Source organism: Astyanax mexicanus, chromosome 5 (genome assembly GCF_023375975.1).
Source record: "Astyanax mexicanus isolate ESR-SI-001 chromosome 5, AstMex3_surface, whole genome shotgun sequence".
Taxonomy (NCBI): domain Eukaryota; kingdom Metazoa; phylum Chordata; class Actinopteri; order Characiformes; family Acestrorhamphidae; genus Astyanax; species Astyanax mexicanus.
Window position 1 is genome coordinate 51,277,849 of NC_064412.1, and position 27,210 is coordinate 51,305,058.

General features: G+C 37.8%; 1 protein-coding gene across 2 annotated transcripts in view; it reads right to left on the reverse strand.

Annotated features, from left to right (window-relative positions):
* tgfbr3 (transforming growth factor, beta receptor III) overlaps window positions 1-27,210 on the reverse strand; it is a 178,589-nt gene that overhangs the window by 129,991 nt on the left and 21,388 nt on the right. The gene's annotated exons all lie outside the window — the stretch shown is intronic.

The following is a 27,210-nucleotide window of genomic DNA, read 5'->3' on the forward strand; positions in this document are numbered from 1 at the left end:
GGTACAGGGTCATTAGTTCAGGATGGGCATCTTGGATCTGTATAAACCAGCAAGAGTAAAACCCCAGTTCTAATATAGAGCAGGGATTACTCCACCAAGCCTGTCTAATACTCACAGTATTACATGTGTTCTTTTCTTTTCTTTTTGCCGTGTTTGTGAACTGTAGCAGTATATTCTGTAAACTATCTACTTTACTATTCAGTATATTCCATACTGGACTTGTATATACCCTATATACCACATACTGTACAAACTGTTTGTGAGTATAGCATATAATGGATATAATATTGAATATGTTAAAGCAGTATATAAACAGTACACTACATGTTGTAACAGTATATATATACAGTATACTACGTGTTGTAGCAGTATATATATATATATATATATATATATATATATATATATATATATATATATATATATATACAGTATACTACAAGTTGTAGCAGTATATATACAGTATACTACATTCTATACAAGTATATATACAGTATAGTACGTGTTGAGCAGTATATATACAGTATACTACATGCTATACAAGTATATATACAGTATATTACATGCTATACAAGTATATATATATATATATATATATATATATATATATATATATATATATATATATATATATATATATATACATACATACATACAGTATACTACATGTTATACAAGTATATATACAGTATACTACATGCTATACAAGTATATATACAGTATATTACATGTTATACAAGTATATATATTTTCCTACATGCTTTATCAGTATATATACAGTATACTACATGCTATACCAGTATATATACAGTACTACATGTTATAGCAGTATATATAGAGTACACTACATTTTGTAGCAGTATATATATAAAGGATGCTACATGTTGTAGCAATATATATACAGTACACTACATGTTGTACAAGTTTATATACAGTAAACTACATGTAGCAGTATATAAAGTATACTACAGTATACTGTATACTGCTGTACCAGTATATATACAGTATACTGCATGGTTTACAAGTATATATATACACAGTATACTATGTTTTGTAAACCTATATACACAGTACATGAAGAAGATAAACAGAAGAGCTAATTTGACGAATCTGAAATAACCCTTATTATATTTCATAATTTCACATAATTTCATTTGTTGTGTGGCACAGTTTTGAACTCATCATTGTCACTGTCATTCACAATGTAGAAAATTGCCTAAATAAAGCAAAACCCCTCAGAATAGACGTGTCAAAACTTTAAATCAATGCATCTCCTGCTCTGTTTTCTCTTTTATGCTCTACAAAAGTGGCTCGCAGTAATGCGACGGGCAACAAACACAGGAAGTGAAGGTGCTCTTTGATGGGGGGCAGAGACTGTTAAATTTATTTGGCTCAGGGTAAAATACAGCTTCATCAGGGTCTCACTGAGGGGCTGTAAAGCTGTCAGCGCCGAGCGTGAGGAAGCCAGAGAGGTACGGGAGGAAGAGACAATAGAGGATGGATGAAATTGATGGACAGAGGAAAAGAAAGGAGGAAAGGAGGGGGTGGGCCGCACTCCGCTGGGGGGAAGTAGTAAAGCTTCCAGTCGAAGCATGAAAACAGAGAGTTCATGTGTTTCTGAGTTGTTTGAAGTCAGGAGCCAAACACAAGCTTTTTTTTTTTTTTTCCCTTAGTCGTTGATAATTCAGGCTACGTTTGGTATCTTAATATATAAGGATATATTTAATATATCAGTAAAATATAGTACTGTATACAATGTCCTATATGTTCTATACAGTATATACTATAAACTACATACTGTGCTTAAATACTTACAAACTTATATACTATATATACTAAAAAGTACATAGTATACCATGAAGGATACCATACACTACACAGTGTACCAATAAGTAATTGTGAACACTATAAACTGCATACAGTACCATGCGCGATACTATGTACTGCACTAGTATATACTATAAACTACATACTGTGACATACAGTATACTATATACTGCACTAATATATACTATAAACTCAATACTGTACCAAACATAGTACTACACACTGCACTAGTATATAGTATATTATAAACTACATACTGTACCATATAAGATCATCTTGACCTTACTCTTGTTGCCAAATGCAAGCAAATCCCCACTTCTACTAGTAGAAAGTACAAAGTCTCTGGACAGTAGAGACAGTAACTCCTACTAAAACAGGTTAAACTCTTTTCAATTATCTTGATTTCAGAAGAAACAATAATTTAGGAGGTGTCCCAATACTTTTGATATAGTATAGCATATAGTGTACACTGCTTTATGTAAATATGGAAGTCATTACAGCTATTTGCAGTGAACATAATACAATTACAATAATTTTGGCTATATTAGCAAATATTTAAAGTGGCATTGCACATTATTTTGTTTCTAAACTGAAATCAGAAGCATTTCTGAGTGGAGAAGAGACAAAATATTGTAATTAATGGTATCAGTGTGCTGGATCGACCATTCCTGCTAAGCCTAATACGTATATTTTAAAAACTGGGGTGTTCTTCTGGTCGTGTCACGCATCTGTATGTATTTACGCCACACGTACAGCCTCTGAAAGAGGATCCAGCTCGGTTTTACTGAACGCGAGCAGCTGGTGGAGCAATGGAGACCTCAGAAGGGGAAACTACTCAGAGCTCAGTAGCTCAATCACTCATAGTAAAAACAAAGTGTGTAGTTGAAATGACTGAGTGACTTCTGACTGAGCTCTCTCTCTCTCTCTCTCTCTCTCTCTCTCTCTCTTTTTGACTGGACATTCTTCCGCATGCTCGGTGCAATTACCCATTCTCACCAGAGAGGACCCTTAATCCAAACTTACTGACATCAGCTTTAACAAACAATACATTTCCCTCTGTGGGCGGGGCTTCTTCTCTAATTCTTCTTACAATAAGGATAGTGTACTAGCAGTTTGTGAGCATGAGAGAAAAATACAACCACTGCCATAACATTTAACAGCCTCTTCAGACTGAGCAAGCTTTTGTTCCGTGCCCAAGTGTGTTAGCAGGTGTGTGTGTGTACGCATGGGCCATAAATCCAGGGTTCTGTTCGGGTTCAGGGACAAGCAGCTATTGAAGTGGAGCACACACACAGACAGGGACGCATCCTTCACTGCAGCAGCGGGGAGTAGTGTGTGTTTGATCAGATGAAGAGAGAGTACACACTCTCAGGTCAGGGAGGACACCAGGCTCTTCTGGGGACAGATCAGAACTCATCCTGTCATCAGTAACAAGGTGGTACAGTGGGATATGAAGCAGTGAGGGTCATGTTCTTATATTCTTTGGCAATTTTTTTGTGTAGGAGTGCAGATAGTGCCAATATTACACGCTATAGCATGAACCTCAAGTGTATTATTGCGACTATTTAACAGTTCTATTATCGTTGTTAAAAAGGACGAGAAAATACGATCTGTTTGGTTGTAAACACTCCGCGAGTAAAATGTTAAAATAGTTCCATTGCTGCTCTGTTTGTAGCGGCACTGTTTGGCTTGTAAGCGCTGCATCGTTGCTAGGTTACCTGTATGTGGCGGAGTAATACATGGAGAGCTTCGGTTACAGTGCATTACCAGCTGATAATGTCACTCATAAAACGCCTCTCAGCCAATCACATTGCAGGGTCGGAACTAACTGTGGTAGAATATTCAATGCATATTTTTTAACATCTTTATTCCAGTACTATAGAAGTTACAACAGTACATCAGTGTTTGAATCATGTACTAAGTAAAACTGAATCAATTCAATTTGACAACTTCAGCTTTTTATGACGACGATGTGAATCATTTCTGAAAGAAGATTTTCTTTATAGCATGTAATTTATATAATTATTTTATAAAAAATAATTTGAGCATTTAAGACATTTTAACAATGATTCTAAACTTTACTAAAAAGTAGATCAAACTGAATATAAAAAAAAGCATTGAATCATTATTGCAGTGATTCTAACCGGTTATTAAAAAAGAAATCAACTTAAATCTAATAGTTTAAGATATATCTCTTTATAAACAAACAATTCATTACATTTCTAAGCAGTGATAAAAGATGGAGATTAAACTGAATCTATGCATGGTAAATCGGTTTACAATTTACTGAATTATTTCATTAAAAACTTTGTGTTTGACATCCGAAAAAATCATTTGTGTATTTTGTGTTTTTTCATTCTTTTTTGTTTCTTTTACTCATATTACATAATTTAATTAATCATATTACAAGAATTGGATGAATCGTTTCATAAAGAATGATTTATATAGAATCTTTTGTATTCAGGATATTTCTCTAACATGCTTCTTCAATCAAATACTTCAAGTTCAGAGAAAGAACAACTTTCCAAAATAATTAAATCAGCCTGCCTCAAATTGGAGATTGAATTATTTTAAGAATTCTAACCAAATTTAATCCATTTGTGGTCAGAGATTTACAGTTTGTTCGTTTTTGGTTGATTTTTTTTTTGCTTCTTTACTCTTTTCTGATTGTCTTTCTCTCTCCCTGTCTGTCTGTCTGTCTGTCTGTCTGTCTTTTCTTTAGCTGTTCGTTTGTCTGCCGTTCCCTCTCTCCGGCCTCAGAGCTGGTATAAATCAGTGGTGTTTGAAGTGAGGGATGACACGGCTGTTTCCCAGCGGAGACGAGACGGAGGGAAACGAAGGCTCAGAGCAGACGGACCAACAGCTGCTGCACACACACTCATACACACTCACACACACTCATACACACTCATACACACTCACACACACTCATACACACTCATACACACTCACACACACTCATACACACTCATACACACTCATACACACTCACACACACTCATACACACTCATACACACTCACACACACTCATACACACTCTTACTACAGTACAGTACACACTCTTACTCAACCTGACCATGCACACAAACACACACGTACATACAGTACGTACACCATATGGACAAAAGTCCTGGGACACCAGCTCATCCATTGTTTCTGCTGAAATCACAGATATTAAAGTTTAAAAGACTATTACTAATATTTTTGGAGCATTGCTATGAGGATTTGATTGCATTCAGCAACAAGTTAAATCATGAGTACGTCCACAATGTAATGTGATCATCACATCACCTCATCCCTAACTTCCCTAACAATGTCTTATCTTAAATCCATCATTCCAGAGAACACAGTTCTAGTTTCACTGTTCCACAGCTTAATGCTAGGGCTTTTTATCCTTCTCTGTAGCTCATGTCAGGCCTATTTTGGTTTGGTGCCTATTTCTAGCTGTAACCCTTTAACCCTTGTGTGGTGTTCATATTTTTGTTACTCGTTTACTTTGTTACTTGCATTTAATTCAACAAAATTAAGCAATTTTACATTAAAGTGCTTTACACATGCTTGCTTCACCTAAATTGCAAGCAATATAAACAGCTTACATGGTTAATATTTGCCATTTACCTTTCTTATGTTACATTTCTTTCAAAAAGTGCTACTCTTTTTTAATTAGTTTTTTTAATAAAATGTAAAAGAAAATGAATTAAACTCAAGATATGAGTAGAAAATTTGTTTAGTTTCAAATTTACAAATGAAGCAATGTTTATTAGCCCTTGGCCAAACATACTGTATGTAATATAAATGTGTGTGTGAGGGGGGAGGGGGATGTACAGTGTGTGTTTATCTAAAATGTGTTTTGATATATGTTTTTCACAAAAAATGAGCCAATGCCAATGAGTTTGAGTTAGAAAAAATATTTTTTTGTATCATTTGATGAAAAATGAAAACGGATTTCTATTCAAGCATTAAATAAAAAAGCGTTCATGTTTGATAAGGAACGTTACTTAAAAAAAAGCATAATTGTAATTGTAATAGAAAGTATAGAGAATCAATCAAAGTATAATGAATAAAATCATGAAATTGGCTCTTTCCTGAACTTCATTTTGAAATCAATATTTTCCTGAATACAAATCAAATAGTTAAAGTCCTCCATCTACACCTGTAGCCCTTATACGGGTCAAGGCATGTTAATAGGTTAAAAATATGGGATGTCTCCCCATTTACCAAGATAATAACCTGGATTTGTATGACTGAACATTACTTTATGACAGCAATGCAAAGATGGCCGCCAAGTGAACACACTTGCCTGTAATGACTTTGGCTTTTCCTATTAGCACCAGAAAATCGATAAGCCCCTCCACTTTGAATCTAACAGCAAATTGATTTTGATGGACTGATACTGACAAAAGTTAAGGGACAGCAGCATGTATATTGATAATGACGTTTTTGAAGGGCTTGGAAACGCCCACACCTGTACAAATTGTGAGGTGTTATCTTGTGAGTGTGACCAGTACACTGGCCTCACACACAGCATGTTCACGGCAAAGCGACATAAATTATTGAAGCAAGGCCTCATAGCAGGTGCCAGACGGATGGGCCGTTTTCTTTTGTACATCTGTGTCAGCAATAGGTGCACCTTAACAATCCTTTAACAGGCCATCATTATCCATCAACTGGATCGTTACAGGCCATCAACTGGATCGTGAGATCACAATTTCGTTCCACCTCATGTACCACGTGTGATGCGAATGACAATAAAATCTCCTTGAATCCTAGAATCCTTGAATCCTTATACACTTCCACTTCTACAACTCAAAAATAATCACTTTTAGTTTTTAGAATTGCCTGAAGTAATAGATTTTTTAGTTTTAACCTTAGTATTAACTAAGCATTGCAGTGATAAGGGGTTAAAGTATCTAAGTGCATTCATTATTTAAAAAAAGGGGAGTGCACAAACATTTGGACAAATAACAAGAAAAGCAGACAACATGCTCTAAATATGGGTAAGAGTGCCCGCGGGGGTCAAGGCTTACATTCCTCACACCTATAACTCGGTAGCCCAAATAACTCAAGCCAGTTTCCATTGTGTTCCATGTAATTACGGAATAATAAGCCTTAGGAGGTAATAAGTCTGGGAATGTGAGGGCATGGTTGAACTTACGGAAAAGCAAGGTATTCCCTAAAGAGCTGGGTAAAATGACTTGGCTGACCCTTTCATCCTGAACTATTGTGGCTATTGAAATGCTCAAATTAACGAACGGTACCTACAGATGCCAGTTCAGCATGAGCTTTAGTCCGGAGAGCTTCTCTATTCAAGTGTATTCATAATCGTACATCCTTTTCTTTTTATGTACGTGTGAAAAGTCACATTTCACATGTCTTAAAAAGCCCTGACCTGCAGCGAGCCCAGCGGAACGTGTTATTCACTATTATAAAAGCTTTAAAAAGCACCATCTGAGACGGAGCTCTACAAGTGCTGCTCAAGAGCTTTCTTCCTTTTCTCATCAGCAGTAAAGCTGGAGTAAAGAGTCGAGGTATTGTAGACTTATTGAACGCTGGTTCATTTAGCACGTTCTGGGTTTTAAAGTGGGTTTGAATGGTGGATAGTAGAATAAAATGTTCCTATAATTAATGAATCAAAATCTTGAGAGCCATGAACATCTCCTCTCATTGTGCTTTTCCAACAATGTGGAACCAGCATTGTTCTGGTTCACAAACCTAATTTTGAACCATTCACCGCGTTTCCACCAACAAAAGTAGGTACCAGAACCAGAAACATTCTTTCGCAGCAAGATCCAGAGTTCTTTTGTTGCAAAAGTGCTATTAGATGTCAGAAATGGGGATGTTAAGGTAAGTATTAGTGGTCCATTCAAGGCATTTTCATAACTGAAAGTCTGGATCATGTACCTTAGTATACATTTACATTGTATACTATACATCTGGTCCGGTTAGTTTTGGTTTCACACTTTAGTGTGAGCGCACTAAAGAACATACTCCTATCATCATGATCTACCAAGGCTAAGTATCATTATACTTTACACTGATTGGTTTGTAGAATGTTTTCAATGTGGTGAGTTGCCTTTCCAGGAGTTGTGCTGAATTTTGGCTCCCTGCCAGAATCCGACTACCTTTAAGGGTAGGCATGCCACACTTAAGTTCTGTTTATAAATAAGGGTTAATCTACAGTTACAGTAGATACAGGAATCACCTGCTTAATCTGTTGTACAAATACTGTTGCGTGAAGCACCTGCACACAAAGGGAATCTGGATTTCAGAAAACACGTTAAAAAAGCTGCCACATCTTTTATAAAAATTAGATGATGGGGCACCGAGTGGTTGCTGGTTTGAATCCCGGTCATGGAGCTTGCCATCAGCTGCCAGAGCCCTGAGAGAGCACAATTGGCCTTGTTCTCTCTGAGTGGGTAGATGGTGCTCTCTTCCCTCATCAATCCAAAGGGTGATGTCAATCAGCACAAGGCGTCTGTGAGCTGATGTATCAGAACCGAGACGCTGTGCTTTCCTCCGAGCGCTGTGATGCTACTAGGCAATGCTACATCAGCAGTAGGTTGAAAAAAGGTGGTGGGTGACTTCACATGTATCAGTGGAGGCATGTTCTAGTCTTTAACCTTCTTGTGTTGTGGCATTACAACTGAGTTGCAGTTGCATGAGTGGGACAATTGGCCTAGATGAATTGGAAGAAAATGTAAAAAATTAGATGATGCATATTATGTAGTTAGTTTTGAAATTGTTTTTTCTTTTCTTCCAGACACGATAAAACACCCTGCATTGTTCGCACTCGCTCACCCGTACGAACATGCATGTTCACTGGCGTGGTGCTCTGCCTGCACCTGAATAAACTCTGGGTCACTCAGTGTATAAACAGAGTGCGAGTGTGAGCAGTATCAGAGTAAACAGCCCGGAGGCTGTGGCTGCTCGCAGAGATACTCCAGCGGTTCAGCTTCAGCTGCTATCAGCACTTACACAAATACGTCATGCCTGTAGAGTCAGCAAGAGGAGTCACCACATCCTCCCCGCTGGGACGTCCCATGCAAGCCAGAGTGTTAAGTGGGCCAGTGGGGCTTTTTTAGGTCACAAGGACCACAGCTAGCTTGTGGTTTGTGATTGTGACCATTTGGGCCCTTTTAATGCAAAACGATGGAGAAATATATTTATATTAACTTTTCTCCCCAAAAAAATGTGCTTCCATTAAAATCCACTTTATCTAGTTCTTTGTGGAATACAATAGGTCTCACTGGGTTGTATATGCATGCTGTACATGAAACAGTTTCTCAACCCCCACTGTCTGCAGTAGCTAGTAAAAGAAAATCCTCAGAAATACAAGTTGATCAGGAAAAGCTCTCTGTCTACGTCAACTTGTGAGTTAAGGGCCTCGCCCACCTCGGCTCGGGACCACCCACAGACAAAGCTGAACCCAGGCTGCAGCAGAGCCGAAACTTTCAGCTAGCAAAAGAGCTCACAGCTCTGTTTACACCAGCTAGTTAGCGTTAGCTATCTTGTGTAAGTAACAATAGGTTTAAATCGGATCTCTGTTTTACCAAGACCTTAAAAATACACTAGGGAAGCATGGTTTGAGAAGGCATTCATTTATACTAGAGACCACAACTAGACTTTTTAAAATGAATGAAAAAATGATGGAATGAGACCTTTAAATGTATGTATGTATGACTTAGGGCTCAGTTGGAGAGCAAAGAGCTGCTTTAAAATGAACTCTAATGTTCTAATCTGCACCTTCTAGATTTGATTTGATTTAGTCAGTGATCTTTTAGTAAATATATTTAATTAAATATTATGTAAAATTGCATGTTTGTTCATTGACAGTTAACTGCCTAATTTAATTTACTAAGTATATCTAGACCAAAGTAGACATAATTATTGGGACCCCTGCTTATTCATTCATTCTTCCACTGATTTCATGTCTCTGTTATTGGAGTAACTGTCTCTACCATCCAGGGATAACTTTTTTTGTGTGAGGATTTGATTGCATTTATCAATTACAGCAAAAAAGTGATGTGAAGATGTTGGATGATCATATTTTCCAACGCACTCTCTTGACGGGAGCCGAGTGATTCAGCCGGCTAAGCGCTGCCAGTACGATCGGGGCTTGAATCCCTTCATTTAGCTTGCCATCAGCTGCCGGAGCCCTGAGAGAGCACAATTGTCCTTACTCTCTCTGGGTGGGTAGATGACGCTCTTTCCCCTCATCACTCCTAGGATTTGCGATTACTTAAAAGCAGCAGTCCCTTGGATTTATTTTCTATTTTTTTAGCATGCTCAGTACAATTACATAATCTCACCAAAAAGTGACGGACTGTCACTTTAACAGCTTTCAGATGTATTTTGAGGTACTGTAAGTGTTTGATGATATAGGCACGCAGTTAGCATGATGCTAGCCAAGCAGATTTTAGTTTCCATACCAGCAGCTGTCTAAAACTAAAAAAGCCCCATCTTGGTTTTAATTTCTTATTTTTTTATTTTAGGCCTTTTGGCTTTTTTTTTTTTTGCCAAACAATATCTTTAACCTTTCAGTCGCAAACGCCAAGATCTTTCAACACCCAGTTATAACTCAAATCCTTATTAGATCATTTTTTTGGTTGCGCTGTATTTACACCACTTCAGGTCTGTCCCATCCAGAGCGGCTGTGGGGGGGTTTGGCGGCAGCAGCAGCAGATCAGCCACAGATTTGCTCTGATTTATATTAAAGTGAGGTTTCCCAGGTGGTGACTCTGGCCGGTTTGTTTTCCCTCGACAGTCCATCACCCTCCCCTCTCTCCCTCCGGCCTCCTCCACTCCCCCAAATCACTCCTCCACCTCATAGAGAACGCTCTGTCTGTTGAGTGGAAAAGCTTGCGGAAAATATCAGACACGTTTTTTCCGAAAGAGGAGTAATCAGCCCACTCCTGTGCAGTAAATAACCACTATCACTTAAATCAGCTTATCTCCTCACGCAGAACTCTTCTTCTTCTTCTTCTCTTTCTCTCTTTCTCTATATTTATACATATATATATATATATATATATATATATATATATATATATATATATATATATACATATATATGTCCTGGTAAGAGTGTATCAGCCACAGCAGTGCTGCTTGAGTTTTTAAACAAATTGTGTATCCAGTCTATTATACTTTCCTACCACTTGCTTTGTGTTTATTTGTAGTGGTTATCCTTTATCATTGGTGCCCACTAGGGCTGCACGATATTGGAAAAAAAGTTTTTATTGCAAATGTCCTTTTTTGATTATATACATCGCAATATTAAACGATGCACGGCCCATGATGTCACCAGCCCCGCCCCCACCCGCACGCTGTCCCGCATCCAGACCAATCAAGAGCTGAGTCAGTGCCGAGCACTCAAATCCAAGAAAAACACAAAATACCTGTACTCATCCTTTTAATCAGGCATTTAAATAGCTTTTTAAAAGATAAATAAGAGAGTTTTTCTGAGGTGCACAGCTTTCGGTACCCAACCATGTTGCTGGAGGCCATGCGTTTACCTCGTGTTTACTCCTGCTCCCGCTCCCCTTGCGCTCCCCCTTCTCAGGCAGCAGCAGCCTGTCACTCACACAGACACAGAGACAGCACTGTGTATCTACTTCTTGTGTCAAGAATCAAAACATTGCAACATGACGTGTTTGTTTAATTTAATTGCCTTAAGTGACATTGCACGTCTCGTGATGTGACCATTGCGCACGCGCACATCGCGATGATGATGCTTAAACAATATGTTTAAAAACACCAGCAGCACTGCTGTATCTGATCCACTTGTACCAGCGTTACTGCAGTGCTAAGGATGTGGTGGTCTATCCTGTGGGGTCCTCATAATTGAAAAAACAGGGTGAAAAAAGATAATAAGAGAAACAGACACAGGACTATTATAAAACTTAAAGTGTCGTATATTATAAGTAAAGATGAAAAATTGGATAATGTGTGTATGGACACAAAGGTGTTATCATAATGTTATGCAAAAAAAGCTACTATACTCTAGAGTCCTACAGCGTTCGACTGTAGGGTATATACTACACAATACTGTATTGAAGTTGTAAGGGTGAAGAACTTTAAATTGCTGCACAGCACTCGCTCATAGCCAGCACCTAAAGGGTTAAAAACTGCTGGAACTGAGCACTTTCTTCAATGGCGAATCCTCAGACCTTTCCAGAATGCATTGTGTATTTTTCTTCTCTTTTTATCCTCTTTTAAAAACACGGGGAACACAATGGAAAGAGCACGATCACCCCAGCTGTCTCCGATTAGCGGCCTGGCCCACCATAATCATATATACACCAACTTACTGGCATAGTGGACTGGGGGGGATGGGGGGATGAGAGACACTGACAGTAGTAAGGTAAAGAAAGAGAGAGAAAGAGAGAGAGAGAGAGAGAGAGAGAGAGAGAGAGAGAGAGAGGAGAAAAAAGAACTACTCTCTGTGGTCTATATGTCCCAAATGTTGTGGAAACCCCTTATACGATGAATGTTATATTCAGTTATGTTTAAATTCCATCCATTGCTGAAGCAAATGCACCAATGCACACAGACTCACTGCATACAGTTTGTTACTTTGGTACTCATAGAAGTATTGCCAAAACAATAGGACTATCCGGAGTAAACAAACATAAAGCAGTTGGTACTATACCTAATGCCAGGCCCAGTCTATAAAGGGCTAATATGAAGCCACAGCATTGAGCTTTGGAGCAGCAGAACTGTGTTCTTTGGAATGATGGTGGGGTGCTAATTACCCACCAACATCCTGACCCCATTATTGCTTTTTTTGTGGCTAAATGCAATGAAATAATTACAGCAATGCTTAAAAAAGGGGTAAGCTGACAGAGTAGAAACAGATATTTATGGCATTTTTAAATCTACAGTACTAGTGCATCCCAAAAAGTTTGAATATTATTAAAAAGTTACTTTATTTTAGTAATTCAGTTTAAAATGTGAAACTCATATATTATAAAGATGTATAACACAAAGAAAATGTATTCTATTTTAAGCATTTATTTATTTTATTGTTAATGATTATGGCTTACAGCCAATGAAAATCCAAAAATTAGTGTCTCAGAAAATTACAATACTACAGTTTTGTACCAGCTGGTACTTTTGGCAGTGTGGGGCAATGTGCAAAATCCTGCTGAAAAAATTTAATCCACAGAAAATAGCATCACTTACAGAGATGCAGATTTCATTTTCCAGCAGGACTTGGCACACTGCCCGTACCAATTGGTCTTACATAATATTCTAATTTTCTGAAACACTGATTTTAGGGTTTTCATTGGCTGTAAGCCATAATCAACAACAATAAAATAAATAAACACTTAAAATAGATGACTCTGTGTGTAATACATGTATATAATATATGAGTTTCACATTTTAAGCTAAATTTTAATTAAAAAAAGTATCATGAAATATTTTGATGATATTAAAATATTTGGAGATGCCCTCTATGTAACATGCTCTGTAAGAATTGCACACTATATGGTGGGCCAAAATATTGGGACACCTGTTCATTCTTTGTTTCTTTAGAAATCTATAAAAAAATGGTTTATCCTGCATTTGTTGTGGTAACTGCATCTAGTGTCCAAGCTAGAAAATTTTCTACAAGCTTTGCTGTGAGGAATTAATTGAATACATACAGTGACTGCAATTGTGTTACTGAGGCCTTTCCTGGACAAGAGAGACAGTTACTCAGTAAAAGCAGGATAAACACTTTTTTAATACCCTTTATATTAAAATAAATACTATATTAATTGTCCCAATACTTTTGGCCATATACATTACGTATTGTATAGACAACTTGGTAAGCTAGACGGCAAGTCATGGTGTGAGTAAAGCCGTGCTCCGTGCTGTGAGTAGAGACTTGCTGTTGCTATGTAAACATCCCCACATGTCTCCATCACACCAGCAGCAAAGGATTCTGGGTACGAATGGCTGAACCACAAGGCAACATCTGCTTTAGAAAGGAGGGAACTCTTTCTTTCCCTCCCTTTTTACCCTTTCTTCCCTCTTTCAGTCTATCTTGTAGTACTTTCTCTCTCTCTCTCTCTCTCTGGCTCTCTCTCTTCACACACACACACACACACACACACTCCATGCTTTTGGAAGCTTTCCCCACACACTCCAGCTTCATGGCTCACATTACTGGGGTTGCGCAATACTCTTACTCTGGCAGCACACACAATCTGGCCCACTCCGTCTTAGTCACACACACACACACAGTAACACACACACACACACCATTAATGTGCTCCATAGATCATCCGAGCCCCTCTTTTATAAAGTTTTACGTGCTGTCTGGTGGCAGCGCTCGGGCTCGGGCCGGAGCTGCAGTATTAAGCCGTAATGTTGTTGAAGCTCTGAGGAGCGTCTTCCAGACAAGCAGACTAAACAAACAGCGCTCGCTTTCTTAATGATGCCGGGATTTATTCAGTGTTTAGGCTCATTAGCCTCAACAACATACACTGTGAGGACAAAAGTATTGGGACACCTACTGTATTCTGTACACGTTTTTTTTTTTTTTTTCAAAACCAATGTTGTTTAAAAAGAGTTTATCCTGCTTGTATTGGAGTAACTGGCTCTACTGATCAAGGAAGACGTTCGATTTTGATTTTGCAGCATTGCTGTGAGGATTTGATTGCACTGATTCATCAATAAGATTGGTGTGGGTGATCACCACTCAACCTCATCCCCAAATCACCATAATCAATAGGTTCAAGTATGTTTATCAGGTCCTATAACAGAGTCCTGTTATAGTGGCAGTATTCCTCTACAGGAACTACACAAGCTGTTTATCTGCATTTACTCATCTGTATCAGCAATGAGTGCAAATTAAGCTTAGCAGCTAAACGCATTTATTCGAATTTATTTAAGTATCTATCAACTTTCTCGTCAAGTTCTCATCATGCATACTTGTGTCTGGATTGTGTTTTTTCATCTTTTGGTTCCATGTGTTTGTGCCCTCTGTTTTCCTGTCTTGTGTTCCCAGCTATGTGATCTTTTAAGCACATGGCCTTGTTTTTTATTGTCCTGTCTCCGTCCTAGCCCCGCCCAAGCCATTAGTGTTGTCACCTTGTGTATTGTTTATAACCCCACCCCCTTGTTTCCTGGCCCAGGTGTTCCTCATCCTCTTTGTGTATATAAGGCCCTTTGTTTCAGTGTTACTATGCCATGTATCATGTGTCAGGTTTGTTTGTTTTCTTGATCCCTGTGTTATTTTTTTGCTATTAGGTTTCTTGTTTTCTTAATTTTTATTTGTCTTTGTTTTTGTCTTTTTTATTTAGTTATCCTAGCCTTGTTTATTTTGTTGAAAAAATATACACCTGCAATTATGGTCCTTCCTCTCATTCTTTCCTGCAGGACAACTTGCACACACTTACAGGCGAAAACTAATCAAGTGTCCCATGACTTTTTAATAACTTTTAAATAGGTGTCCCATAAAATATAAAAAAACACTGCACTGTCCTGTGGGATATGCATATGGGGTCTCCTGCACTGAATGTGTGTGTGATTTCTCCCAGAGTCTGTCTTTATCTGTCTATTAACACAGATAATTCTAACCAGAAGCCTCCATTCACGTTCATTAATATTCACTGCGCTGTCCACTGTGGATGGTAATGCCTTCTATGATGTATTCCCAGTTCAGACATACAGTTCAGACAACACTGTGGATCACTAGGGGCCCTATTTTAGTGATATATATAGTGCATCGTTCAATGGCGCATGCTGCATCTGGATTAAGGGTGTGTCAGTGTGTCTTTGGTATCATGAGGGCACAACAAAATTCAATGTGTCACTTGCCATTCCCTTTAAGAGCCAGCTGACCTTTGACTTTTAGCAAAGAGCATCACAACACGTCCAGCGTAGGGTGTACGATTGGCTGTGAAATGTTTGAACATGTCTGCAAAACTTAAATATAAAAATAAAATGTCCCATCCATCTATCAACCACTATCAAACCAAATCATTCCAAATCCCATAATTTCATTACTTTGCAATGATTACACTGTCCAGTTTTCCAACTCACTCACAAGATAACACCTCACAACTTATATTATACAGGTTTGAGCATTCCTAAACCATGCCAAGTTAACTCTTTATGATCGGTTTGCATACTTCTGTCTCATGACGTCTGCTGGCACGTAAAGCAGCAGTTTAGCAGTGCTGTACCCTACGTGTTAATAGCTGTATGAGTGAATGGAACAGGGGATGAATGTGATAAGAGTGCATACACACTCTAACGTGACAAATCCACTCCATCTGAAGTGCGGAAGGGTGAATGGATGGAGTGATGAAAGCGGAGGAAGGCGCTGGGTTGCAAGACGGTGCTCGCATGTCCTCCGTCCCCGCCCCATCCTCGCCTCTCGCCGTAAACAGCATCCTGCCGGCGCTGATTTTGGCCAGTGTACAGTAAAACACCTGGATCAGCTCCCACACCGCTCTCAGTTTCAGCAGTGAAATTGGAGCGCAGCCCCCAAACACAAGCCTATTATATACTATTATACAGCCTGATATTCAGCCTGGCAGAACAACAGGGGACACGCGCCAGAAAAGAGGCAGAGAAGGTTCAAACGGTTCTTTGAAAGGCAAAAAAACTAAGAGAAAGAAACAAAGAAAGAGAGAAAAAGAGACAGCGAGAGAGATAATCAAAGATATAGAGAACAAATAAAAGGATTTTATATGAGACAACTCATGGGATAACAGCATGCTAATTAAAGTGTTCCTGCTTTAAATCACATACACACACACCTATATAATAATTTGTGAAGTGTGTGAAGTCTTGTGAGTGAGGCTAAAAACTGGCCAGCATGCTCATGGCAAGGTGACATGAATTATAGGAGTTGGAGTGAGTATTTGGTTCAACCACCTTTAGTTTTGATTGCAGCACACATTCACTGTGGCATTGTTTCAATGTCACAATATTTATTTAATCCAGTGTTGCATTAAATTTTCAACAAGATCTTGCAGCAGCATTGATGATGGTAGAGTCTGACCGCTTCACAAAGCAGCTCTTCTCCATCCAGCACATCCCAAAGATTCTCAATGAGGTTAAGGTCTGGACTCTGTGGTGAACTCTCTCTCAATCCATGTGTGAAAATGATGATCTCATGCTTCCTGAACCCTGAACTCTTTCACAACTCCAGCCCCATGAATCCTGACATTATCATCTTGGAATATGGCCGTGCCATCAGGGTAGAAAAAATGCATTGATGGAGTAACCTGGTCTATATTCAGTATATCCAGGTAGTCAGCTGACCTCAATCTTTCAGCACATACTGTTGCTGAACCTAAACCTGCAGACCAACTGCAGCTTCAACCTCACATCATTTACTTACTTATAATAAATCATTATAGATAAATCCAGTATGACCCTACATCCCGACAAGGTACATTTCAGAACGTGTGTATGTGTGTGGGTGTGTGTGTGTGTATTTCAGGAGTCCTCTAAAGCTGTTTGATGGAAGAGTTACAGACAGTTTCAGGACAGCAGCGCAATGACTAAAAACTCACCACTCACAAATTTAAACAAAGCTCAAGAATAACTCTCTAGACCTGAGAGAAGTGATGTGATTACTTCTACAGGTTCAGAGAGAGAGAGAGAGAGAGAAAGTAAAGGGAGGGAGAGAGCGAGAGAAAGATAAAACACTCGTTTACACCTTTCACACTCACTTTCAGTCGCTGGCTGACGTGTGAGGTCGTTGTGACCCAACACTTAGCTCCACTTTGTGAGTCAAGATTTCTTATGAAGGTGTCGTTATTGATTATACAACAGATTATGCAGACGGTGGCCTTAATAAAACAAAATAAAACTGAAGATTATAAAATACACTATGTGTCCAAATAATTTTAGACACTTATTTTAATGAATGTTACATTCTGCTATACTCTAAGTTGCACCAATTGATGATACTGATGCGTAAATGTCCACATAAATAATTATTGGCTTATTGGCACCATGCCAAAGTCAAGGATTAGTTACTAGATAACTATAAGGCCTCCCTGTATTAAGCTGTGGAGCATCTAATACAGGGGTGTCCAAACTACGGCCCGCGGGCCATTTGAGGCCCGTTTCCTTTTTTGGAGCGGCCCACAAGGTATTTTAGAAATAGAATGAAAGTTGGCCCGCTGGTAAGCAGGTTAATGTGAGATTCAAAGTTTGGACGCTAGGTGTCAGAAACGGGCCAAAGAGTCTAAAAGCGGCGAGAGTGAAGCTGTAGCGCAAAAAAACGGACCAAAGAGTCTAAAAGTGGAGAGAGTGCGCATTTCTAGTGAAAAAAAAACGGGCCAAAGAGTCTAAAAGCGGAGAGAGTGTGCATTTCTAGCGCAGAAAAACTGGCCAAAGAGTCTAAAAGCAGAGAGAGTGCGCATTTCTAGCGCAGAAAAATGGGCCAAAGCGTCTAAAAGCGGAGAGAGTGTGCATTTCTAGCGCAGAAAAACTGGCCAAAGAGTCTAAAAGCGGAGAGAGTGCGCATTTCTAGTGAAAAAAAAACGGGCCAAAGAGTCTAAAAGCGGAGAGAGTGTGCATTTCTAGCGCAGAAAAACTGGCCAAAGAGTCTAAAAGCGGAGAGGGTGCGCATTTCTAGTGCAAAAAAACGGGCCAAAGAGTCTAAAAGCGGAGAGACTGCGCAGTTGTAGCGCAGAAAAATGGGCCAAAGAGTCTAAAAGGGGCGAGAGTGTTCAGCTGTTCCGCAGAAAAAGGGCAAATGAGTCTAAAAGTAAGGAGTTTAATATTAAGAGACATCATGAAATGAAACATTAATTTGAAAAATCTTAGTTTACACAACACTGTCAAAGATAAAGATAGAAAGTCAAGTAAAATGGTGTGTAAATGAAAGTAATCAGGAAAATGTATTATTTAAAGTGGTATATTTCATTATTTGTTTTATTAAAGAGTCTTTGGCCCGTGACTTAAAATATATTTCTCCTTCTGGCCCCCAACAAAAAGAGTTTGGACACCCCTGATCTAATATTTTTGTGATGAGTTGGGGATAATATGGGGTGGTGATCAACCAAAAACCGAGCTCTTGTTGCTGAATGTTTTCAAATCCTTACAGCAATGCCCTAAAGTGTAATAATATGTATTCAAAAGCAAGATAAATTCCTTATAATTCACTTTATTAAAAATGATTCAACCTTGCAAAATAACGTTTTATATTTCAGGCTTTAAACATAAAGATATGAAATTGTAATTTTTTGAGAAGAATCAACAGCAAATGGGACATAATCGTGAAGTTTTTTTTAGAAATAAAAAACTGAAAAGTGGGGCGTGCAATATTACCCCCCCCCCCCCTTGCATTAATACTTTGTAGCGCCACCTTTTGCTGCGATTACAGCTGCAAGTCGCTTGGGGTATGTCTCTATCAGTTTTGCACATCGTGAGACTGAAATTTTTGCCCTTTCTTCCTTGCAAAACAGCTCAAGCTCAGTGAGGTTGAATGGAGAGCGTTTATGAACAGCAGTTTTCAGCTCTTTCCACAGATTCTCCAATACTTTTGCAAGGCACCGTATAAGCAGGTGTCCCAATACTTTTGTCCATATTGTGTAACTTATTACATGCTACCAGGGTAGGGATGTTTTTTATACCGGCAGGGCTCCAATTAATATTGAAAGACTTACAGCACACTGAACTGGAATCTGGAAGAGAGGAACCCACAGCTCCTGCATGATTTCTGAAAAACTGCATATCTAGAGTTTTAATCTACCATTCTTTACCCAGTTTAGTCATGGGCATTTCCCACCCAGTAGGCAGGACTTTCCCCAGTCACAGAGCGCATCCACCACCAGGGCTGAGGGAAACAGGTGGCAACACAGAGAGGGAAATCAACCATAGCATCTTTCACAGTGTCACTAATGCAGGGGTGTAAAATTCACACATTTACATAAAGTGCCACCTTAAAAACTGCTACTACTTAAATGATTAAAAATAATTTAAATTATTTAATTATTTATGTATATAACAATATTCTATTTAGGCTACAAATAATTTCAATGTCCACAGGAGAACATTCTTCGAATAGATCACTTTTTGATGATAGAGAAAGAAAGAGAGAGACAGAGAGTGTGTGTGTGTGTGTGTGTGTGTGAGAGAGAGAGAGAGAGAGAGAGAGAGAGAGAGAGAGAGAGAGAATGTGTTGGGCAGTTTAGGTAAAAGTACATACTTTTAGCATTAAAATTAATATGTTCTTACATACATACTAAATGTATTATTTTGGGACAACTTGCGATAACTTAATTACATTTCAATTGTAATTAAGCTATATAAATACAGCATAGAAGTATTAGGTTGTGCTTTTTATATCTTCTGTGAAAATAGATTTAAATATGTGTTTTTTTAACATAATTTTTAAAACACTTGAAGTATATTGTAAATGTACTACTTTGCGTATTGATACACATATTGAATATACCTTTATGCTACTGCGAAAAACTTCACTAAAGTACCCTTTAAGCTGTATTTAATGCCACTACATATATTTGCTTACAAATATATATATATTTAATATTTTTCTTATATATATATATATATATATATATATATATATATATATATATTTTTATAATTTTCTTTAGGTATATTAAATGAACTTTAATATTCTTTACCTAATTTAAACATACTTTTAATGCCCCTGAGTATATTTCCTTTTCAAAAGGGTTCTGTGAGATGTAGATGTAGTTTTGTAAAAAAAAAAGAAAAAAAAAAAGCCTATTCTCCTCTGGTTAAAAGTGCATGATTAAATTATTATATTACTAAAAAATATTTTTTTGGTATGCCTCCACTTTTTAGTTTGCTAAATATAGAAGTTTTAATCATTTGCAAGTAAAAAAAAAAGGTTAAATACATGTCTATATGTCTTTTTTTTTATTTTAACTTAGCACTAACTCACTACTTAAATCCTACACAAGGCACAAGCTGTAAAACAGTGTAGTATGAATGATCTAAGTTGCAAAATTTTAAACAGCAAAAACAGATCCTCTATCAATCTAATTATCTAGAAATTCATTCTGACGCAGAGAAAATATTACCATGGTTTCCAAGACACAGTTTCCACTGATTCTGCTCCTGATCATAAAGGCCAATCAGATCTGTTTATTCAGACAGAGACAAAAATACAGATGAAGCTCGATTAACTCATCCGTCCATGTGGAACGAATCACCAGCCAAAATGTTGATGCAGCAGATTAGATAATGTTCTAGTCTTAGATTTCCAAAAACAAAAGAAATGTGGCCATTTCTCGGGGAGGCCGCGCGGTCCAGAACACAAACAGAAGAACTTCAGCACCAGGGGAAAAGTTCAGCCAGGCTTTTGAACTGTCCGATCAATCTGACCTTCATAAATCCAGTTTAGGCTCGGATTCATCAGAACTGAAGCGCTGGATGGGTCTAGACAGATTCACTAATAAACAGGCTCTGAATAAGCAGGTTTCAGAGGGAACAGATGTTTACCCTGATGCTGCGTTTATATTAGGATGGTAGACGAACAACTGCAAACTGGATATTCCAACTTTTTTAATGCTGAGAGCATAGAAATTCTGAATTCTGCCACATTCAGCAGCATCTGTGTAATTGCAACAGCTTTGTGCCACTCCTGCTGGACTTTCTATTTGCCTAAAGCCATGAGTAGGTAAGAGAGGGAGTCCAGACTAGGGCTGCACGATATATATCGCTTAAGCCTCGTCATCACGATGTGCACATGCGCAATAGTCACATTGCAGGACGTGCAATGTCCCTTAAGGCAATTCAATCAAACACGTCATGTTGCAGTGTTTTGATTCTTGACACAAGAAGTAGATACACAGTGTTGTCTCTGTGTCTGTGTAAGTGACAGACTGCTGCTGCCTGAGAAGCGTGAAGGCAATATATATATATGGCTGGAAAAAGAACATTTGCAGTTTTTTTTTTTTTCCAATATCGTGCAGTCCTAGTCCAGATAATACCTTTGATAAGAGTGCAGACAGAGGCCAGCACAGATACACGTCTAACTACACTACGGTTAACTGGCTGGTTAACATTTACATCACTACATAACACTGGCTAGCTTATGCTAACGTCAAACTTACCAAAAAAAAAAAACTTAGTACATGCTTTTAAAGCACTTTAAGATGTGCAAGACATACTTTTCCCGTTGTTATGACAGCAAAGTCATACTCAAACACCCTAAATCAGGGTCGACAGCTTGCCTAAAGATTGATAAGACTATTTAAGACTATTTAATTGAGGCAGTGGTGAAAAAGAGAATGAAAAACAAAATGAATGCAAGCCTGCGGTAAAAAAACACACTTTCACACTAAGCTCTACCTGTGATCTGCAGCCTCCGGACTCCATTGCCCAGGATGCACCTCACACTGAAACTACACTCACTCATGATCACATGACACATCACATGCTTCTACCAGGAAGTTGGTCACCAGAATACTAGGCCTCTTGGCCTATAAAAGGGACTCGTTTTGCACCTGTGCTCTGCCGAATATTGATGGTTTTTCCTCATACAATGTGTTTCTTTTGCCTATTTTTTATCTCTTTAATTTTTGACGTCGCTTTGACCTTTCATTTTGTGTGGTTTTGGTTTCAGCCAAAAATGATTATTTTAGTGCATCCCTAGTTTACAACACCAACTCGCAGTTTAAACAGTCGATTAAGCACTGGAAACATGTCCCCTAGCACAGCAGCAGCAGCAGCAGCGGCAGCAGTGATGAGCTAGCGTAGATGAATGGATTTCCTGTAGGTTGGAAACTATGGGGGAATGCAACAATGCTGGCATGAGCGTAGTGGAGGAAGAGGTAGGTGGAGAGGCTGAGAGGTGAGCTCATTGTCTTAAACAGCGGGTCACAGCGGGAGACACACAGCTCCGCTAAGCTCCAGCGGCCCATTGTTCTCCTGCCCCACCATCACTAACAGGAACGGACCCCCAGAGACTCGGCAGCTCCAGTAGGTGGGCATGTTTATTTCATTTTTCCATTTGTTCATTTTCTGGCATAACTACTGACCTACTTTAGTACAAACATTGCAGAAATCATTTTAATGCTATCCAAGGGTCTCAACCAAGCACATACACAAAATTTTCACCCTTCTTAATTAATATATTCAGATACTTTAAGTTGTACCCATTGCTGATAAAATAGGACCCTCTGGAGCAGATAAAGAAACATGAACCTGTAGGCACCATGCCTAAGCCAGGTGTGTGTTATAAAACCTTATTGTATATTGAGATGTGGAGCAGTGGAACTGTGTTCTCTGGAATGGTGGATGGTGCTCCATTCAACATTTTGGATGGGATTGATATGATCGAAAAGGACTCAATAAACAAATGTTATTTTAAAAAGGGGTAATATAAAGAGTAGTCAGAGCAAGTAGTGTCAATAGCAGTAAACAGCAATAGCAGGGGTTAAACATACCAAAAAACAAGAAACAGTCCAGGGGTCAAAACACGGCAAGACAATATCAAGAATCAGGGTCAAAAATACAAAACAAGGTCCGTAAACAAGAGAGTAAACACAGGACATGAAAGTGGATAAACCAGATGATATTTAGAGATGTTTGTGTGGAGTGAAAGTGTATTTATACTGAGGGAAACAGGGGAAATCAATACTCTGGTGATTGGCTTCCAAGTAGTGCCTTGTGCAGTGTCATGTGACTGTGTGAGGGGGTGCTATCAGTGTGAGCATGACAGTTATGAGCTGGGAGTTGGGGATAAAATAAGATGGTGATCATCCAACATCTTGAACTCACTCATTCTGTAGCTCTCATTACTAAATACAATCACATCCCAAAAACAATGCTCCAAAATCTTGTAGAAAGCCTTTTTTAGACAGTAGAGACAGTTACTCCAGCAAAAGCAGGATAAACTCTCTGTTAACCATTTATAAGCAGAATCATTTCCTCCATTGACATTATATTTAGCTTAATTAATGTTAATTGAATCAATATTTAATGTAACTTTCAGAACAAAATATTAAATTGTCTTTATTAATTTGTTTTAAAACGTTCACATTGTGTCCCAATTTTCTAAAAATTGAAGAAAAAAAAAACACTTTCCTCCAATATTTTAAATATAAACAATTTGTAGCCTCTATTTAATGTTCTCTATTAATGTGTATAATACACACATTTAGGGTGTTGTGGGTTTCCTTTTCCATTTTCATTACACTAATTAAGCCCAATAGAAAAGTTTAAACATTTACAGTTTAAAAATGTATATTAAATGTAAATTAAATGTTCTGTATTCTTAAGCTTGTAAAGTAGGTCAGTGTGATCCACAGCATAGCATGAGGGTTAAAGTAAAGTGAAGTTAGATATAGTTTAGATATAAAGTCTAATGTGTATACCTCAAAAAACCAAATGTAGGGATTTGTGGAGACATATGAAAATGTCCTATTCTCAAGGAAACAGGCCAATAGCTGGCAATAAATCTGTGGGAAAAGGAATCTGTATGGTCTGAAAATGGCATTCAAAGATTGGATGAATGAGGCATCATAAACAGGGACCACTAAATAACCCAGTAAAACCAGAGCGGCGGTCAGGAGGGAGTGAAACAAGCTTTCAACCACCATCATTCCTAGATTGTTTACTCGTATTTAACGTCGCATATCTTTTTTTTTCTTTCTTCATCTGTTGGTGTGCGGCTGTGTGTTGCGCCAAAATATAATAAATCTCCTTAGCACAGCACTGAGCAGATCAGAGGGTGAGATATCAGATCTGATGCACATCTGAGTTTCCTCTCCATAGAATGGTAAGAGAAGACATGCGGATGTTTGAGTGGATGTTTTAACCACAGATGAAGCTCCTATTCTTTGGAAGGTGATAGATATCTAACTAGCTGTGTGGTGTCCCCAGATAAGCTTGAAATACCTACAAATAAAGTCAAATAACCTGTTAACAGCACAGGTAACATGTTGGGTAACACTTTATTTTAAGGAACACAAATTAGACGCTTATTAATGTCTCATTATTAGCTTGATAAAGCCTTAATTACACATTTGTAAATGATTTATTCACTTCTTATTAGGCTTTATTCTGTGTAAGTGTTATTGGTGCTTAATTAGGGGTCTGTGATTGATTAAATATTTATTCAGTTCTTTTTTTAGTGTCTAATTAGTGATGAACAGATCCTCACTTAAGAATATGGTGCACATCTTGGTCTATTAGTGACTTATTAAGCCCTTATTAACTCAATAAACTCCAGCACAGCCATAACTGTGCCAAACTCACATAGATCAAACTGCTGCCAGTTATAATAACACTAATAACATGTAGAATTAGCTAATAGTTATGCTTAATAATCTGCTTAACATGGTGCTAACATAACTGTTTACTGTGCACTATAAGAACTAATACAGCCATTTGTAATCATTTCCGCATAATAGACCCTGAATTAAGCACCAATAACACCTATACAAAAACCTATACTCAGCTCTCCCTGCGATCTCTAGCCTCTGGACTACGATACCCAGAATACACACCTCACTCTGCTAACACTCCCTCATACAATTACCTGATGCACTTCAAGAAAGCAAATCACCTGAATATTGATTTCACCTGTGCACCTTAGTATGAATACACCTTCACTCCACACACACTTTGCTGAGCCTTTGATTGTTATTGTCTTTCGTTACAACCTTGTTTTGTTTTTCACAGACTCTGATTTTTGCCTGCTCTCCAATACTGCCTTCTCACGTATGACCCCTGGACTGGTATGTTGTATCTCTCTGGCTGTTGTTTACTGGTATTGTTGACCCTGCTTGCTTTGACCATCCCTTGTTCTTTTTTTAGTATAATCTATATAATATATAATTATTATTTACAACGTTAACATTTATCAATGTTCAAGTATGTCTTAACTAGTGCGATTAATATTTAGTTGAGATATTATTTAACCACATAACAATTTTTGATAGTCTCGTTTTTGGTATTTACATGTAGCATATTGTAGATGCAGCTTATGATGCATTATGAGTACAATTCATAATGCATAATAAAAAACTACAATGTTTTATCTTTATTTTATAAAAAAATAAAATAACATGTTTATTATGCCTTTTTTATGTATTATAATGTGTCGTAGATGTGTTCACAGAGTCTCATAAACTCATAGTCATACGTTTGTTTTACCTAGAAACTTCGCCCAGAGCTTTACCAGGAAGACCAACTGGATCTTTTTTTTTTCCTGATAGGCAGAACTTTCCATAATACAGCCATCATGTTTTGTGTTATAAGCTACATATAACATTCATATGGGAGCTGATGAACTGTCTCTTCCTCTGGTGTTGAGCCTGTCAGCACTTTCTTAATTCCCAGCACTACAGCCTTAGTCTGTGCTGCTGAGCATGCTGGGAGGGATCAGGGAAATTCCAAGCACTTGGGGTGATCCGTGATTGCCTGACTAAACAGGCAACTCGCTCCGACAAGAGATCCAGAAACAAGAGCGGCTTATCAGGAACACACCCAACACACCCCTCCACACACAGCAACACACACTGCACGTCTTATCTGTTACAGCATTACATAGACATCAGCAAAACAATGGCACAAATTTTGAATTGCTAAACAGGGAAGACTGCAAGTAAAAAAAAACATTGACTAGAATCACTTTGTTAAAAGGCTTATTTCTATTTGTAAGTAATTTTAACAAATTCAGGTATGAATATGCCTACACCTACTGATTTTGATCATGCAATAGGGTTGTGCGATATTTATTGTAATAAATAATATCGACAAAATTTTTAAATATCGTGAACAATACTCTACCCTGAAATATCGTGTAACATCACCTACCCCTAATTATCACATCAGGGTTCTACTGTTTTTGCTGTTTTTAGCAAAAGAAAAAATGTACACTGTTCTCATTTACTATTATATATCTACTAGAGACAGATTACATCTGTCCAGTTTTATTTATTTTACTTTAATCCTGGATATATGGAGATATTTGGAGTGCATTATTAGTATCATGACATTCTGGATCATTGACTTACAAATCTGTTACAAATCTGATATTGTTTTTCTAATATCTCAGTTAGGGCTGTGCAATATGTATGCAAAAAAAAAATATATATATACATATATATATATATATATATATATATATATATATATATATATATATACATATATATATATATATATATATATATATATATATATATATGTATATATATATATATATATATATACATGTATATATTTTGCTGCAATAGTATATTCTTGATTTCTTTTTTTTTTTTATTCAGTGTTTTGTCACATCGCCAACAGGATTGTTATCGCGAAAATACCATGAAATTATTTTAGGGCCATATCACCCACCTCTATTATGCAACATGTGTTTTTAAATTTGTATTTATAGTAGTATTTTATATAATGTCATAAACAACATTCAGTTG